We start from the raw sequence: 20,403 nt of genomic DNA, 5'->3' as shown, positions 1-20,403 counted from the left end.
TAAAGATTTCTCTAATGGTTCAGGAAGTGCTTTATCCATCCAGAAAGCTGTTAACATTATGTTCATATTATAAGAGGAACACTTTTAATAACCTCTTCCAAATTTTGAATCTGAGTATCTGTTCTCTACCAGGGGTCTTCTTATTCCTGCTGATTTGAAAAAAAAAAAAAGTACTCTGTCTTCCTTAAAGGTTTATTTGACAGCTATTTCTTCCTTTCATGTTTCTATTCAGGAACTTCTTTTTTCACCTCTAGCTTAAAAAATATACTCTACTGGGCAAATTCATTCATTCAGCTTGTTTCGATCAGGCTCAGCTACCTTTGGTATAGCTTCTCTGTGGTATTAATTTAATTCTTCTCTAGGCTGCTTCAGCCTATTGGCAATTGTATCTTTATAGTTACTCTCTATGAAGCTAGCATTTCTGGTTTCAATCATGAAAGTTTCTTGAAAAGATTCATTTTTTTCTCCCAAATAGTTTATTTTAAAATAAACCATCTTAGATTTGCTGAAAATACATTAATAGAATTAATTAGTTAGACTATAATTCAACCACAGTTAAATTGGGTGTGTTATGAGTCAAGACTTTATCAATTTGTATTTGGAAATTCCACAATATTTTAACTCCTCATTTTTGATTACTTTTTCAACTCTATATTCCCTCCGATTTTTCATTATTGGCACATGACAATTTGTTTTACAAATATTTCAGCTAATCATTTTGGTGATTGTGTTATGTTGTTGTTTATAATCAGTTTGTGTAATCATCTGTTGATTTATAATGTGAAATAAAGTGTTCACAGAAGCAGTATTGGAAGAATTCAAAGATCCACCCAGAGCAAAGAAATAAAAATCTTGCCAGAAATAATTCAGACTGTAGAGGCAAGGCATAAGTAGTTAGCAGCAGCATAGCTATTTAATTTTATTCATTCTCAAACCAGGCACCCTCTTGTCTGCCTTTTCCTCAGAAAGAACAAAGTTCCCTAACTAAAAAAGTAAAAGAACTGAAACAAAGAATGTTTGAGCATGTAATATAGCACAAAAACAACAGAATAAGGTTGGCTGCATTGAAGCTTCTTCCAAAGAAACAGCTAGCACAAGTATAAAAAGATGTCAATACTATAATATCAAATATAAGCACCAGCTCACTGCAAGAAACAAACTAACTACAGATAAACCTCGACTTACAACCACAATTAAGTCCAAAATTTCTGTTGCTATGTTAAGTGAGTCTTAGCCCCATTTTATGACCTTTCTTGCCAACAGTTGTTAAGTGAATCATTGCAGTTGTTAAATTAGTAAAGTTAAGTGAATCTTATTTCCCCATTGATTTTGCTTGTCAGAAGGATGCAAATGGTGATCACATGACCCTGGGACACTGCATCCATCATAAATACATGCCAGTTGCCCAACAGCCGAATTTTGATCATGTGACCATGGAGATCCTATAATGGTCATAAATGGGAAAAATGACCATAAGCCACTTTTTTTCACTGCTATTGTAACTTCAAACAGTAACTAAACAAATGGTTACAAGTCAGTGTACAGCACAGCTGCAGTTATAACTGAATACTGAGATGCAAAATTAACAAACAAAAAAGCCAAACAGTGCATCATCAGAATGGAAGATCAGGCTGGAAATTATGATCAGCAAGTTAAGACCAGATGCAAGCAAGCTAGAAGAGATGAAAGGGGGAAAAAACCTGAAGTACAAAAGACCAAAGAATACCTGTTCAGGAAAAATTACCTAGAAACAAGTAAGATTAAGGAAGCATTGGAAATAATAAAGCAGCAAATAACAGCTAAAGCCAAGAAGATCAGCAGATATGATGATTGAATTGCACACTATAACAGAATCTCCATTTTCAGTAAATCAGAAATGTTTCTCCAATCTATCAATGGACAGTTTACTGTTTACCAGTCTACACCTGACAAAGAAGAAACAGTGTCATTCTGGGAACAGCTATGGGACAACGCGAAGAAATTTAACAAGAATGCTACTTGGATAAAAGAGGTAAATAAGAATAAAAAAGAAATTGGAATAGAACATCTTTTAAATAGCATCAGAAAAGGTGGAGAAAAGGGCAAGGATGATCAAAAATGGTCAGCTTCAAATGAAGTCTCTGCTATGATTCCTGAGTTTGGTGATATCATGCATGTTCCTCTGATTTGATAGTGTATTTGCCCATCAAATTGAAAATAGGTAGTGAGATAGAGATTGATAAGGTCCATGATTCTGGATATTTCAATCTTAGTGCATTTGTTTAAGCTGGGCATATTGTGTACTAGTGCTGCCATAAATTCTTTCACTAGTTCCTGGGCTATGGATGTAAAGAGTGCTGTGACAATGAATGCAACCAAAATCTATTCTTCTATTTTTAGCTATTTGATTTTTCTGGAGGCACTACAATGAGGCATTGATATAATATTCAGTCTCTTCTGGAAGTGTCCAAGCTTTTTTGGTTAAGTTCTTTGGCTATGTTATATGTTGGGGTCCCTGGTAATGATATAATTGGACAATTGGCTTGTGCATTTTTGGCTGTCCATAGATTTGTGGGAGGATGGATCCACTGCCTTCATATATTACCATTCTTTTTTTCTTTTTAACTTTTAGTTTTCTTGGTTAGGTTGTTAAAGTTTCTCTTAATTAGGTTGTCTAGTTTCTGTATTGGGTTGGTTCGACCTTTGTCTGCTGGGATGATGACTATGATGGTTTTATCCTTATTACATTTTGCGGGCTACTCTGTTCTGTGAGTTACAGGTAGTCTGGGACAGACTCTCGGTTGTTGAGCAGTTGCCTGGGGTTGCCTCAATGAGTGAGAGAGACCCTGGGAGGCTCAGTGCCCACTAGTATGTAGAAATCTGCTACAATCTAGTAGGCCCAGGCCTTTTCACTATGCCCAGGAGGCTCAGATCCTCTCTCTGCCAAGTATCTGAATTTTGATTATGTGATTGTTGGGGTGTTGCTTCAGTCATAATTTCAGTCGGGTCATAATTCCCTTTGTTCAGCACTGTGGTAATTTCAAATAGTCACTGAATGAACTGTCATAAGTCAAGGATTGCCCATAGTCCTACTTCTGGGTTTTTTTTCCTGGTTTGTGGTACGATTGTCTGTCTGTGTGTTATCTTTTACTTTAAGATCAGCAGGAATGTTAATGTTTGAGCATGTATGTAAATGTTGGAATGTCAATGCTGAACACCCATAACCTTATTTTTGTTAAACCTTTGTTAAAGATTGGAATGTTTGATCTCTTTAAGCCTTACAATAATGACCGACTTGTCCTTGTGGTCAAAGAAAGAATTCTGACCATTTTAAGGGTTGGGTTGCAGACTGTCATTAATAGCTTGTTAGCCCATCATTGGTTTGTGGATAGTTGCTGCCTTTCAGCAATGCAGATATTCTCCTTGTAATATGTCAATCAATAAAAACCAACAGGGATTGCTAAAAGCTCTTCCTGAGCAGTATGTTTCATGTATTTTTCCCAGTAAAGTTATTTATAATCATTGCTATTTGAAGAATTAGGATTGCTCAATTTATGTACTCATGACAATCTTACACTACATTTCATATGTGATTGTAAATATGCTTAAGTAAAAAATGGCATGTGTATCCACAATTAGAATTTTACAGATTTTATTTTTTATAATGTATTTACATCTTATTCTACTCTCTCTTTTTCTTTTGAAGTTCAAGCTTACATATTTTATTTCAGTCTATTTTTTTTTGTACTGATAAAACTAGTTGTGTCATAGATTTAGGAAACATACAGAGTTGTGCTTCCTGAAATGTGTGGAAACCAAAGGTGGCTTCTGATAATTCCCTATGAGTCTGCTTTCAGAAAATAAATAATATTTCTTTAAGCATATTTGACAGGAGAAAGAACATCACAGTTACATCTTAAAGATAACAAGTTTATTATTGTATAACAACAGGAAAAAAGCCCAGTGGCTGGATTCTTCTTCTGCTTTTCAGATGTAGACTAGATGATGTCATTGGGGAATACAACTAAAAGTTAAGCCATGTTCCTAATAACCTAGTTTCTGCATCTTTAGTAATTGCTTGGCCCAATATTCATTACCTTTTCTCTTTTCCTTTGGGAGGAAAGTGAAACTGTGGTTCCACTTCTTCCATTTGTGCCTTATGCTTCAGCTGAGACTCAGCTTCATTTATACATGCTTAATCTGGATGTTTTGTCTGGTAGGCCAAATTATGCCTTGAAATTCCTGTTTTTGGCATACTTTGTAAAGTCCATTGCAATTAGGTGGTTATTAGCTTCAAATGAAGGTAAATAAATACTTTGAGTCATCATACTCAAATATTTTAAATGTTACACTGAGTGAAGAAACAATTTGGGAAAAATATAAGGAAGGGGAATCATAGCATAATGATAGCATAAAAGTAACTCATGGTAGATACAACAACAACAACAACAACAACAACAACAGTAGTAATAATAATAATAATAATAATAATAATAATAATAATAATAATAATAATGGACCTTGGAGGTCATCGAGTCCAACCCCCTGCTCCGGCAGGAACCCTACACTATTTCAGACAAATGGCTGTCCAGTCTCTTCTTAAAAGCTTCCAGTGTTGAATATACAGGTAGTCCTTGACATCACAATTGAGCCCAGAATTTCTGTTGCTAAGTGAGACATTTGTTAAATGCGTTTTGCCTCACTTTACAACCTTTCTTGCCATAGTTGTTAAGTGGATCATTGCAATTGTTAAGTTGGTAACACAGTTGTTAAATGAATCTGGCTTCCCCATTGACTTTGCTTGTCAGTAGGTTGCAAAGGTGATCACATGACCCCGGGACACTGCAACCATCATAAATATGAGTCAGTTGCCAAGCACCTGAATTTTGATCAAATGACTGTGGGCATGCTGCAACAGTTATAAGTGTGAAAAACAACCAGAAGTCACTTTTTTCCAGTGTAGTTGTAACTTCGAATGGTCACTAAACAAACTGTTGTAAGTTGAGAATTACCTGTATGAGGAGAAAATATACAGTCTTGTTTCATTCTTTTTCTGCCCTGGAACCTGTCTGTTTTGCCATGTTCCTTTCAGACTCTAACTTACTAGCCTGTAAGGTTTGCATGAAGACAATGAAATGTTCTTGGATTTCCATTTTGCTAAGAACATTCCACCATTGAAATGATCAGTTCAGTTGAAGAATTTTCAGCCCTGGTGGACCAGACTAAGAAACAGACACTGTGTGGTTGTAAAGCTATTTTTATTAGAATAGATACTGTGGGTACTGTAACTGTAAAAGAACCTTGCAAGTTTGAATATGCTTCCTATTCTCACTCTTTAATCTTCAGGGGAGGGGAGGAAAGGCATTTTCATCAATCTCTTTTTGGTTCTGGGCTCAAGTCATGTTTATCTGCTTATTGCCCTAGTAATGAATCTTCCATCTGTCTCTCAAGGCCATTCTCTGTATCTTCTATATCACTCACTGAACCACTTGCAGACTTCTTTTGGTTTTTTCAATTATCCAGCAAGCATTAGCAAAAATATCTCTTACTCCTTGACCTTTCTGACAGCCACCTTGAACATCTGGCATCTGTTTTTCCATGTAGATTTCCAATCTACATTGGATGATCTCAAATATTATTTTGCTAGCTTGTGAACTTAAGGATATTGTACTATAGTTTATACACACTGTTAAATTTCCTTTAGTCAATTCATTTCATCTTTTTCTATGCTGAACTTTCCCATTTTTACTTCTTATGTTCCACTGTAATTTTGTCTTTGAAACTTCAGGTTTTCTATTCCTCCATGACCACATCAGCAGCTCAACTTTTCTGAAGGCTTTAATGCTGCTGAATCATAAACACTAATGTTTATAACTGATAATGAATTAGTGATTGGTTAATGTACCATTAATGAAAATTATCTGATGTACATAAAATAATGCAAATTATAACTTACATTTGGAATTCTCTTTGCTAAGATATAAATATATATATATGGTAGGTAGTTTTTGTTTCTCCTAAATATAATATGTATTTTGTTAACAAATATTATCTAAATAAATAGCATTCAAATGCCCATATAAATTAGGTAGATAGGAAGGGAGGGAGGGAGACAAGCAAGCAGGCAATCAAATAAATAAATAATGAAAATAATTGACACTTGATACAATGTAAAACCCCTTTATGGATTACTGCCTTGTCGTGGCGAAGGGGCTTGCGTAACTCAATGAAGCTATAAGCTATGCCGTGCAGGGCCACCCAAGATGGACAGGTTATAGAAGAGAGTTCTGACAAAATGTGATCCACTGGAGAAGGAAATGGCAAACCACTCCAGTATCTTTGCCATGAAAACCCCAAGGACAGTACTAAAAGGAAAAAAGATATGATGCTGGAAGATGAGCCCCTCAGGTCGGAAGGTGTCCAATATGCTACTGGGGAAGAGCAGAGGGCTAGTACTAGTAGCGCCAGAAAGAATGAAGCGACTGGGCCAAAGCCGAAAGGACGCTCAGCTGTGGATATATCTGGTGGTGAAAGGAAAGTCCGATGCTGTAAAGATTTTTTCTCCATAGGAACCTGGAATGTAAGATCCATGAATCAAGGCAAGCTAGACGTAGTCAAAAAAGAGATGACAAGAATGAACATCGACATCTTAGGAATCAGCGAACTAAAATGGACAGGAATGGGTGAATTTAACTCAGATGACCATCAGGTATACTACTGTGGGCAAGAATCCCTCAGAAGAAATGGAGTAGCCTTCATAGTCAATAAAAGAATAGGAAAAGCAATACTGGGATACAATCCCCAAAATGACAGAATGATCTCAATTCGAATCCAAGGCAAACCATTCAATATCACAGTAGTCCAAATCTATGCCCCAACCACTGGTGCTGAAGAGGATGAAATTGACCGGTTCTATGAAGCCCTACAGCACCTTATAGAATTAACACCAAAAAATGATGTCCTTATCATCATGGGGGATTGGAATGCTAAGGTAGGAAGCCAAAAGATAACCGGAATAACAGGCAAGTTTGGCCTTGGAGAACAAAATGAAGCAGGGCACAGGCTAATAGAATTTTGTCAAGAGAATACGATGGTCATAACAAACACTCTTTTCCAACAACCCAAGAGACGGCTCTACACATGGACATCACCAGACGGTCAACATAGAAATCAGATTGACTATGTGCTCTGCAGCCAAAGATGGAGAAGCTCTATACAGTCAGTAAAAACAAGACCAGGAGCTGACTGTGGCTCAGATCATGAGCTTCTCGTTGCAAAATTTAGGCTTAAATTGAAAAAAGTAGGGAAAAGCACTAGGCCACTCAGGTATGAACTAAATCATATTCCTGATGAATATACAGTAGAGGTGACAAATAGATTTAAGGAACTGGATCTGATAGACAGAGTGCCTGAAGAACTATGGATGGAAGTTCGCAACATTGTACAAGAGGTAGCAACTAAAACCATCCCAAAGAAAAAGAAATGCAAGAAAGCAAAATGGCTGTCTCAGGAAGCTTTGCAAATAGCTGAGGAAAGAAGGGAAGCGAAAGGCAAAGGAGAAAGAGAAAGATACACCCAATTGAATGCAGAATTCCAGAGAGTAGCTAGAAGAGATAAGAATGCCTTCTTAAATGAACAGTGCAAAGAAATAGAAGAAAACAACAGAACAGGGAGGACCAGAGATCTCTTCAAGAAAATTGGAGATATGAAGGGAACGTTTCATGCAAAGATGGGCATGATAAAGGACCAAAATGGCAGAGACCTAACAGAGGCAGAAGAGATTAAGAAGAGATGGCAAAACTACACAGAAGAACTATACAAGAATGAGCTTAACATCCCAGATAACCACAATGAGATGGTCATTGACCTCGAACCAGACATCCTAGAATGTGAAGTGAAATGGGCCTTAGAAAATCTGAGCAACAACAAAGCTAGTGGAGGTGACAGTATTCCAGCTGAGCTATTCAAAATCTTAAAAGACGATGCAGTAAAAGTGCTACACTCAATTTGCCAGCAAATTTGGAAAACTCAACAGTGGCCACAGGATTGGAAAAGGTCAGTTTACATTCCAATTCCAAAGAAAGGCAATGCCAAAGAATGTTCAAACTATCGCACCATTGCACTCATTTCACATGCTAGTAAAGTTATGCTTAAAATCCTACAAGCTAGACTCCAGCAGTATGTGGATCGAGAACTACCAGAAGTACAGGCAGGATTTCGAAGAGGCAGAGGAACTAGAGATCAAATTGCCAACATACGCTGGATCATGGAGAAAGCTAGGGAGTTCCAGAAAAACATCTACTTCTGCTTCATTGACTATGCAAAAGCCTTTGATTGTGTGGATCACAACAAATTGTGGCAAGTTCTTAAAGAGATGGGAGTACCAGACCATCTCATTTGTCTCTTGAGAAACCTATATGCGGGTCAAGAAGCAACAGTGAGAACCGAACACGGAACCACTGATTGGTTCAAAATTGGAAAAGGAGTCCGGCAAGGCTGTATACTGTCGCCCTGCCTATTTAACTTATATGCAGAGCACATCATGAGAAAGGCAGGGCTAGATGAATCAAAAGTTGGAATTAAGATTGCCGGGAGAAATATCAACAACCTAAGATATGCAGATGATACCACTCTAATGGCAGAAAGTGAAGAGGAACTAAAGAGCCTCTTGATGCGGGTGAAGAAGGAGAGTGCAAAAGTTGGCTTGAAACTCAACATTAAGAAAACCAAAATCATGGCATCCGGCCCTCTCAATTCCTGGCAAATAGATGGGGAAGAAATGGAGGTAGTGACAGATTTTATTTTTCTGGGCTCCAAGATCACCTCAGATGGGGACTGCAGCCAAGAAATTAAAAGACGCTTGCTCCTGGGGAGGAAAGCTATGGCAAATCTAGACAGCATTCTAAAAAGCAGAGACATCACCCTGCCAACAAAAGTACGCATAGTCCAGGCCATGGTTTTCCCAGTTGCAATGTATGGCTGTGAAAGTTGGACCATAAGAAAGGCTGAGCGCAAAGAATTGAGGCCTTTGAACTATGGTGCTGGAGAAGACTCCTGCGAGTCCCTTGGACTGCAAGGCGTTCAAACCGGTCGGTCCTAGAAGAGATCAACCCCGACTGCTCTTTAGAAGGCCAGATCCTGAAGTTGAAACTCAAGTACTTTGGCCACCTAATGAGAAGGAAGGATTCACTGGAGAAGAGCCTAATGCTGGGAAAGATTGAGGGCAATAGAAGAAGGGGACGACAGAGAATGAGATGGCTGGATGGAGTCACTGAAGCAATAGGTGTGAATTTAAATGGACTCCAGAAGATGGTAGAGGACAGGAAGACCTGGAGGAATGTTGTCCATGGGGTCGCGATGGGTCGGACACGACTTCGCAATTAACAACAACATAACACAATGTAAAAATCAATGGAAAAATGCTAAAAAGAATGACAAAAAGAAAAAAAAGCATTACAGAAGTGAAAACAGATAAAAAGATTATTATAGACATTTTTAACCAACATTGTCTTCCAAAGTGATATAAAGCAATCAAAAAGTATCTAGGTACAACATTCTACAGATTTGTGAGTGTATATATTACTCTGATTCTGTCAATTGATTATTGAGGATCAATTCTGTCAATTGATTATTGAGGATCAAATTCTGGTCTACAGAAGAGAGGCAGGCTAAAGCCTTAGATACTGTATGTTGTTAATACCAGAACAGAGAATTAGAGCTTCTGTTGAATTTACAGCACCTATTATTCAAAAATATTAGTTAATATTCAGAGAATAGGAAAAATATTTTTAATATAAAAATATATTTCCAACAAGTTCTTGTTCTTTTTTGTTGTTGTTCAGAGACTATTATGTTATAAGAAAAAAATAACATACTGAGTAAATTGCACATTTATGTTAGTCACTGGTACAAAAATGGCTGTATTTTATGTTGCAATGTATTTGTTAACTCTGTAAGGTGCAAATATGTATTTCTGTAGCAAAAGTATTTGTTAGCAGTGGTGTACAACTGCCATCAGTGTTGTTTATGTATTAAATGTGTACATTGTTATATAGGGGGAATTAAACATTTTCCTAATATTTAATTTAAAATAGTATTTCTAAATAAGTTGACATATTTTCTTAAGTCTTCCTAGACCTAAGTCTAACCAAATAAAAAATCAAAAACCCGAGGAGACCAAATTCTCTGAACAATGACTATTAAATGCTGACTATTGGATGTGGTGACAGCTGTAACAGCAGCAACACAGAATGTTGGAAAAGAAATGTTCCATGCTTGCAATATGTTAGCAAGCATGGAACATCCCATTTTGTAGCCCAAAGTTTCTTATTACCAGTTCAGGCAGGCAGCCCATGTCTTTCAAGAGATACATGGGAGATATATTTGATTTTATGCATAGAGCCATGAAATAACAGTTTTTACAGTACGTACTTTTTATTTTCTTTCTCAGGACTAATTTCTTTGATAATATAGTCTATTGACCATATGAATATACTCTGTCTTTTAGTACTTGCACACATTTCATATAGTTCCTGATTCACCTAGGATGATGAAACCTTATACAGATAGCCCTTAACTTATGACAACAATCGGGACCCAAATTTTTGTTGTTAAGTATGGCGATTTATTTATTTAGAAAATTTATATAGCCGCCTACTCACTCACAATAATTCTAGGCAACTTACAAACAATAAAACACAGTATGGGGGGAAAACAATAACCCCTCCTTCCACCCATCCCGTCAACAACACACAGTCAAATAAGCCATTTGATGGGCTCCATCCCACCCTGAGTTCTCCAGGCTTGTTGATAAAACCAAGTCTTCAGGGCATTATTAAAAAGAGGGGGCCGCTCTAATTTCTAATGTTTCAAAGAGAGGGAGAAGGCCCTTCTTTTAGGTCCTGCCAGATGTATCTCCTTAGGTACGGGACCTGCAACTTTCCTTGCCTCCCTGCTCTAGTGGGTCAGGTGGATTTGACCAGCGAGAGAGCTGTTCCTCAGATAACCTTCGTCCAAAGCCATGAAGGGCTTTAAAAGTGACAAACAGCACTTGAATTGCACCTAGAAGCAAATCGGCAACCAACGCAGTTCACACAAGAGAGGTGACACATGTGCACACCGAAAGTTGTTAGGTGAATCGTGCCTGATTTTACAACCTTGTTTGCCATGGTTGCTAAGCACATTGTACTATTGTTAAGCGAATTTGGCTTCCACCATTGACTTTGCTTGTAGGGAGCTTGCTGGGAAAGTTGCAAATTGCAATCACATGACCCCAGAATGTTGCATCTGCCTTAAATACATGCCAATTGCCAATATGACTTTTACTATATTAAAATAATAGCTAAATATGACTGTAGGGATACTGTGACAATTGTAAGTGTGATGATCGGTTTATAAGTCACTTTTTTGCAGTGCTTTTGTAACTTTGAACAGTTGCTAAGCAAATGGCTGTAAGCCAAGGACTGCCTGTAAAGATATAATTTTGTTTGTTTTTTTGATACTGGATAATGGATAGTGAGTTGCTGTCATACTTACTGTCAGCTCCCCTTGTTTCCCTTGAAGAATTTGAAAATGGTCATGTTTTAATTATGTGATTTAAGGTTCATTTGCAAGTGCAAAGGCCCAATTAGGGTCATACCACAGATATCATTTGATGACTATCCATACCTTACTGCAGAAGAATTGTCACGAAATTTTAATTGGCAGTTAGTGTGAGATTCATCTACCATAATTGATATAACAATTTATTCAATTTATATGGCCATCCATCTCAAACAAGAGAGAAGCTAGCAACAATTAATGATTTTTAAAAATCAGCAAAACAAATTGACCCCTAAATGAATAGACAATTCCAAGCCAAGAAAAAACAACCATCAATACAAATATAATTCAAATATTTCAATAAAACCAGTTCTCAGGATCAAGCATACACTCAGTCCTGGAAACCCAGAAATGTAGCCATGTATTCTGGATCTTCAAAAAGCCAGCAGGTTTGGAACCAGTCTGATCTCAGGGGGTGTGAAGGTGCAATGTTGACTTCCCTTTCATTGTTTTCAGAATTAAAGGTTAGTCTAAACTACCTCATTGAAAACAGTTTTGACACATCACTTTCATCATCAGTGTCCATGTTTACATTTTCTGACGGACATTTTCAGTGAAAGCTTTGTAGAGTATCACTTTATTCACTATATATATACAGAAAAATACTTTCTGTCTAATTATTAACTTATTTTACTGTACCATTCACTTCAGTCTATCAAAATGACCAGTGCTTATTGTTTTGTACCATGCAAATATATTTTATCATAATAAATATTTATTATGAGGCAGGCTTTCCGTCCTAATTTTAAAATACTTTATTTCTAATATTATTTACTAGGCAGTTTTATATAATATTTTCCAATATCTAATTACTAAAAATGTTATTATGATATAGGAAAATTAACTATAAACATATTTAAATACAGAATGAAAATTTATTAAATTTTTGTATAAAATTACATTTCTATTTGTATTTATACATGTATTTAAAATAGATGTTGAAATGTGAAAAAGATTGATTTCTTTATTGTTTTTATTTTAAAATAAAACTTTGAAATTCTTTTTTTTTTTTTACAAATAATACATAGTTTCCAATCATCAGCTTATCTTTTTGTTCTAACAGTGTTTAGTAGTAGTAACAGTAGTAAGAATAGCATATTTTCATTTTTCTGGGCTACTTTTATTTCATAAATTAGAGTGGTATTACATTACAATTTGCACACATATGTAGATGTTTATAGCACAGATTCTCAGAATGATCAGATGAAGTAAATAAAACTATAAAATACAAAGATAGTTATTTTCTTTGGCATCTACATAAAAAAACCCTGTACTTATGGATGTTGTTTCCAATTGTGCCAATGGTTTGTACGCAATTTCAGTAATTTGATCATAGCTGATGAAAAGCTGACAAGATTTCCACAGTGCCCCATTAGATGAAAGCAGCATGAAACCACAGGTTAATCTGCAAACAGATTTTCATGCTTATTACTCTAATGATTCTATCACATTTGATGTAGCAGGCTGCAAGGCGTCTCTCAGCAGCAACAGTGTGCTCCATTTTGATCTCTCTACTCATTAAATGATGTAGTAATTTGACTGACCTCTGACCAAGTGCATAGCTATTCATAATTGCATGTCATTCTGATGGGGAAATTACTTGAGAGAAACCAAAGTATTCATCCTGCTTTCCTAGTCAAAAAACTAACAAAAGAAATATTGCATTAATTTTCAAATGATGATATTACATTTAGTGCCTAGCCCCCATATATCAAAATCTGAAAACTGCTCAGTTACTATATGCGCTTAATCTTAATGGTATCTGTGGATGTCAAGGGCATAGAGGAAATTAAATCGGAAAGTGCATATAGACCTAAGAAGACATTATCTCTTTATGATTGCAGTTTTGATAGGTATTTCAGTGAATTTCATTTTCGCAGAATGGTAGAAGATGAGTTAGCCACCAGATTTTCTCATTTTTCTTCTCCATGATTTATGTGAGTTGAGTATAAAACTTTTTATGGGAGTGCAGTTACTGAAGATGAGAGGTAAATTAATGCACTGGGTTTCCATCTCGGTTTCATGCACAATTGTCAGAGATGTACATACGTAATGGATCCCCATCATTATTCAGGGTTGTTTACATTCAAAATATGTAATGAAATCTGTTCAGAATAATGAGGGAAATAAAAGTTTAGAAAATTGTAAAGGTCACGAAGTTTGAGAAATGATGCAATGCTCCCAAAATAACATTTAGGCAATATAAATTACAATATTATGCACCAACCCTGCCTTATAGAGACATGAAGATGAAGTGCTTTCAACTAGTGAAATACTGTTAGCGATCTCTGAAGTATGAGAATGTGTAAAATGTTGCTGATTTCATATTCTGTTTGTGTGTGTGTGAGTTTATGATATTGATGGAGGTTTTGAGAACTGTCTCAAATGCAAACATACATACAGACATGCACACATTTTTATTCTTTAATTAACTCAAATGAAAATATAGCAATCACCAAATAAATCTATTAGCAGTTCTTGAATAGCTCTATCGTGCTTTCATGACAGTATATGTCATTTGCATCATTTGCATCAACACAACTATCACACAAATAATATAAATGAATGAATATTACATAATTTATACTACTAGCCTCAGTTTAAATCATTTCTATGAAGTTACTATGCAAATGTCATGCAATTCCACAATATCATGATAGTCTTCATTATAACTGAAATGAGTGAGTATGCTCATTAGAAACAAATCTAGAATGAAAACCAAGATTAAGAATCCTTAAATTCTAGATTGAAATGTTGCTAGGATGAAGATTGTACTTAATCAGAATCTGTTGATACAGCTTTCTTCGCCAACAGGATAAGAAATATCCTTGAATGGCTTTCAAAAGATTTTTAAAATCTGAATACTGCACAGATTGAGCCGGTTTGAATCTAACACTCTAAACTTCATAAACCACATATAAGTCAACAAATAGTATTAGCTGCAGATGGTTCTTTGTTTAGTGTTTTTCTCTTGTCCGATGTTCTTTTTTTTAGCAGAGATAGTAACTTACTTTAATCAAAGCTCATTGTTTTATAAGAATGAAACTGGTAAACCATTTCATACATGAATGTAAATTGCATGCATTTTATTTAATGCTTTTTATAGTCCTCAACTTATGACCATAATGAAGCTTGCCCATTATAGTCATAAGTCATTGCAGTTGTTAAGAGAGGTGCTGATGGGATCGCCTCGCTATCCAAAACTTCCCAGGTGTGACCACTAAACCATTGTGTGAGTTGTTAAACGTATGCAGAACCAGCTCAGATTTCTTTCTCCAACTTGCAAGCTCCCCCCCCCATCACCACCATGTGCTAGAAAGTTAGAAAGACTTTCTAGCCAAGGCAAGGAGGGGAAGCAGCATGCTGCACCCGAGAAAAAAAGCTGAGAGAGCTTTCTTTCTGTGGCACAGTGGTTGGTTATCCTGCCCTCCCAGGATTAGAAAGAAAGTCTTTCTAACCTCAGAAGGACACAGGAACCAGTGCCTTGTGCTGAAAAAGGAAGCAGTTGCAATCTTCCCTGTCGTCTTCCCTGTTGACTTTGTGAGGAAACTGGCAGGGAAGATTACAAATGGCGATCACATGATCGTGGTGGGCTAGACAATCCATTGTAAATGTGAACAAATTGCCAAGAGATTGTTGTAAGTCTCTTCAGAGCTACCATAATTTTGAATGGACGCTGAATGAATGATTGTAATCCAGGTAACTGAAATTTACATGACTTGAGTTGGGGAGAAGAATGCATGCTGAAATTTATATAAACTTATTAGATCAATTTCATGGTAATCCCTACGACACTGCATGGAAGTGAAATTGGACTTTGGATAAACAGGATAAGAAGAGAATTTATGCATTTGAACTTTAGTTTTGTAGAAGAATCCTGAGAATGCTGTAGTTTATGCTAAGAAAAAAAAACAAATTAAATTAAACTGAGGAAATCAACCTTGACTTATCATCTGAGGTGCAAATGGCCAGGCTCAAATGAGTATACTTCAGCCATATTATGAAGATTTAACTTAACTGGGGATAGTTTTCCCAGATGATTGGGAAAAAAAAGAAGAAGAGAGAACACCAGAGATAAGGTGGATGAAATCACTTACTGCAGCAATGAGTGCACCATTGGGAGACCTGAAATACCAGATTAGGACTAGATTGTCATAGGGAATATCTGTATGGGTGCTAGAACTGGCAATTACTTGATGGTAAAACCAATCATATGGGCTTCATAGTTTATCTGCAATGAATTGTGCTACTATATTTCAGGTTATGTAAATATAAGAACATTGTACCATATTATGATTGAGCAAAAGAATTGGGAGTCACAAAATTAAATACGTTAGAGTTAGGGATACGAAGTTAAGAAAATAAAAGAGCTAGAAAAGCTGAAAGAAGAATATTGTAAGGCATGTACAGTGTTCTTTTGGATTGAAGATTATATAGATAGTCCTTTGTTTAATGACCTTAATTTGAACCATTTACTTCACCACTAAGCAAAACAGTCACTGTGGGAAATCATATGATTGCGGTTGTGCTTCTGTCTATTCAGTTTCACACTTACGGCTTTTATTTGCCTCCTAACTACTTCCCACCATTGGAATGCTCAAGTGCCTGCTTACTGCCTTGCACGTATCAAAAGCATTGTGATTGTGATGCAGCCTGAGGCTAGGAGGAGAATTTAAAGAAAGTTCTGTAATGGGCTAGAATTCTCACACACACATGAATTTTTTTTTCATTCTTAAATAAATTAGCTATGTTAGTATTTCAGGAAATATTTGTTGAAAGTTTTGTCCATAATCTAAAAATAGCTAGGCAAAAGCCTCTTATGGAGAATTTGTTGAATGTTTGCTTGCTTGCTGCTAGTTTGCTTGCTTGCTTGCTTGTTAGCTTGCTAGCTAGCTTGCTTGTTTATAACATTAATTGGCTGCCCATCTTACCATAGGGTAACTCTGGGCAGCTTCAGTTACATATACATAAAGCAAAAACATAAAAAGTTGAAATCAGATTTTAAAACCAAGGACACATGGGGAAGGCAGGGGTGGAGTGTGAGGAGTTGGGATCTGTTATTACTCAATCAACCATCTCCATTGTTCTGAGGTCCCAAGAGCCACGTCTTAAGGTCCTTACAAAAAGATAGGAAGGATGGGGCCAACCTCACGTCAGGGGGCAAGATGTTCCAGAGAGCAGGAGCCACAGTAGAGAAGGCCCTCCTCCTGGACCCTGCGAGCTGTAATAATTGGGCTGATGGGGCTTGCAGTATGCCTCCTCTGCCAGCACAAGTAGTACAGGCCAGTCCCAGTGGGGTGAGATGGTCCCTCAAGTAACCTGGAGCCATGCCATCTCAGTCCCTTCCCAGGGCAAATACAGGTAGCCCTTGACTTACGATCAAAATTGAGATCAAAAATTCAGTTGCTAAGCGAGACACTTAAGTGCATTTTGCCCCATTTTATGACCTTCCTTGCCACTGTTGCTAAACGAATCACTACAGTTGTTAAGTTAGTAACTTGGTTGTAAAATGAATCTGCCTTCCCCATTGACTTTGCTTGTCGGAGGGTCTCAAAAAATGATCACATAACCTTGGGACACTGTAGTTGTCATAAGTATGAGCCAGTCGCCAAGTGTCCAAATTTTAATCAGGTTACCTTGGGGATGCTGCAATGGTTATACGTATGAAAAACAGTCATAAGTCACTTTTTTCCAGTGTTGTAACTATGAACAATAACTAACAAAAGTTGTAAGTCGAGGACTACCATACTTACTTTAGAGATTCTTATGGGAAGGTGTAAAATATGCAAGGTTGAAAGAGACCAGATTGATTGCTATAAGTGTAGCTGGCACATAGACTTAACTGCTACGCTTATCTAGGGTTACCAGTGGGAGAGATTAAGCAGATAAAATACTGTATTGGTGTGCTTCTTCAGTTGCTACAATGTATGGATTTTCAAAATTTCTTTTGCAGTATAAAATATTAGAAATATTTTGATATTAAAATTAAGTTTCTCATAATTAATTTTTTATCTGAGAAAAAAGTACTTTGATGAGGTACTTTGCTTTCATGCTTTGCTTTATTGAAATTTTAAATTGTGTTCCCAAAAAATATAATCATATCTTGACTTATTTTTTTATCAGTTTTATAGTATGTTAAATGGTAGAGACATTGCAATCTTTGGCTTATTTTTTCTAAATACTTTTCTTTGATAGTTAATACCTGGAAAATTGATTACATATTATTAATTGTAATATAAATGAGTAGTCACAGTGTAATGTAAAACGGATTTGTTTTTTACAGACTTAAACAAAAAACTATAGTTACAGCAAACAAATGATAAAAATAATATAATAGTAACAATAATAATTTAAATCACAAATGATTTTAGGGCAACTATTTGGATTTTAGTTTATATGACATGTTACTTTCGTATTTCAGATATGAAAGCTTTTGAATGATTTGAAATGGATTATATACTTATTATTGGATTATATAAGGAAAACCGCTTCATTTTATTAAACTCTAATTTACCCAAGTTAATATTTCATTTATTTGCATATCTTACATGCCAAAGATAAATTAAAATGTCACCTCATATTAAATTAATTCCTTACCCTTTACTTTCCTATGCAAACAAGTAAAGCACCATCCATAGGATCCACGAAACCACGCCTCTTCCAATCCACAGAAAAACCTCTTTCCACAGAACCAGTCCCTGGTGCCTAAAAGGATAGGAGCTACTGCTTTATCTTAACCTCATGTTGATTATAAGTACAAATAGTCCTTTGTTAATGACTACCTTATTCAGCAGCAGAACTTAGAACTATCCTGAAAAAGTAAGTTCATGAGTGATTCTTGAATTTATACCTGTTGCAGCATTCCCATGATCAAGTGATCGTGATTTTGGCATTTTACAACAGGCACACAATGATCGCCATTTGCAGTCTTATAGTCAGCTTCCAACAAGGAACATCAATGGGGGAGCCAACAGTAATTTCCAAATAATTTCCAAATCATGGTCACAGGAATTTGACTTAATGACCAAGTGTCATTTAATGACTAGAGCAGAACTGAACCTGTAAGTCAGGCATGGTCAAGTGATGTTATACTTAACAACTGTATCACTTAGCAATGGAATTACCAGTTCCAATTGCTTTCATTAATTGAGAAGTCCCTGTATTTCTACATATCCAGTTTTGTGTACACTTTTTTGAACAAATGCAATCTTAAATTTGACCTCTTTTGAATAAATGTAGTAGTCTTTAACTTTACAGCTTTACAATCTAAGGAGCAACTGAGCAACTGAGTGAATAGAAAAGCTTAATTTTCATATCTATCTTAATTTTAAAGAAGTAGTTATAATTTTTATCAACAGGATGGTATTTTTATGTATATATATGAATTATGCTTTTCAAGAAAAGCTCCAGCCTGCCATGACTATGTATATGTACTGATTAAAAAAAACCCAAATAAGACTAGTAGCTGTTTATGAATGAGAAAAAAATGGTGTAGCTTGTGACTATCCCACTGAGATTTTCTCCTCATATGTATCTTATTGATAAAGTGCATAATCAGGAGAGCTTACATCCATCCTCATCATCAATACTGTGTCCTGGAAGCCAATGTTTACAAATAATTTCTATATATTTTTGAGTTTGTATATATGAAATGATTAGAGATGTATATTTTATTCTGAATTTTGAAAAAAATAATCTTACAGGTCTCTAGCAAAGTGTTCTGGATGTTCCAAAAGAACAAAACTCAAAATGTTTTTACTGTATTTTGTTTTTAGTATCTCATTATAGCAAATAAAGGAGCTTAATATTTGGGGCCCTTATTTTCAGTCTTAGAATAAGTAGGATGATAGTACACGCTGAATGCTATTATTCAATTCGTAGAAAGGATATGATTTAAATACAATTTCATAATGGAAAAAATGGAAACAAACATGTTTTTTACAACTTGTCTTTGTCAAAACAGATGTAGATATATTAGCTAGTGTGCTCTTCAGCAAATATCTGACTTGCAGATAGTTGCAAAAAAAAATGAGGTTTTAGTTGCTGTGAACAAAATGCACAGAACTCAACTTTATAGCACCGTTATGCATTTATTAAAAATTGGACATTACTATGCACATTCCTTTTTAAAACTGTGAGACTATTGGTAATATTTTACAAATGTTTAGTGACTGAGAAAAAAAATGCCAGTCAAACTTATTTTCTCTTTTTAATAATATAGAAACCTATCAATCAATATTTGAAATTATTTTTAATTTTCTGATGAATTTATGAAAATATGTAGCATGTTTATATCTAACTGAGGATTTAGATCCAGTCTATAGAAGATTCAGTTTTTGGAAATTATATAAGAATCAAAGGGGCATATAGCTATCAGATGTGCTTTTGGAAAGATCTATAAAAAAGTCCAGTGTAAGGTTCTACTTATTCTTTACAAAGAGCATTGTAGTTTTACATTTTAGTGCTCAAATGCTGTAGCATAAAAAAAAAGTCTGGGGAAGTATACTCTATGATTAGTTAAAAAAAATTTACAATAGGGATATATCCGGCTTCCCATGATAACAAGCATGATTTTCAGTGCTGGGCAAGGTTTTGGAGCTATCCAAATAAACATTGCCCAGTAATTTACTTCCTTCATTAAGAAGAGGAGTAAGGTTAGTTTCTGCATATATGACCAATTTCTATTACCTATTTAACAATATATCTTTATTTTTAAGATACCTAATATTTATAGACTCCAATAAAAGCTCATTTTAACAAAATAACAGTTGGAAGGCTCCTTGGAGATCTTTTAGTCCAACCTCCTGTTCAAACAGGAAACCA

At 35.7% G+C, this 20,403-nt stretch overlaps 1 protein-coding gene across 3 annotated transcripts in view; it reads left to right on the top strand.

The window, feature by feature from the left end:
• RSRC1 (arginine and serine rich coiled-coil 1) overlaps nucleotides 1–20,403 on the top strand; it is a 167,785-nt gene that overhangs the window by 72,837 nt on the left and 74,545 nt on the right. The window lies entirely within an intron of this gene.

Source organism: Crotalus tigris, unplaced genomic scaffold (assembly GCF_016545835.1).
Source record: "Crotalus tigris isolate CLP2741 ecotype Arizona unplaced genomic scaffold, ASM1654583v1 scf7180000019608.391392, whole genome shotgun sequence".
NCBI lineage: Eukaryota > Metazoa > Chordata > Lepidosauria > Squamata > Viperidae > Crotalus > Crotalus tigris.
The sequence above is the reverse complement of the archived record's forward strand: the minus strand, read 5'-3'. Positions and strand labels throughout refer to the sequence as shown.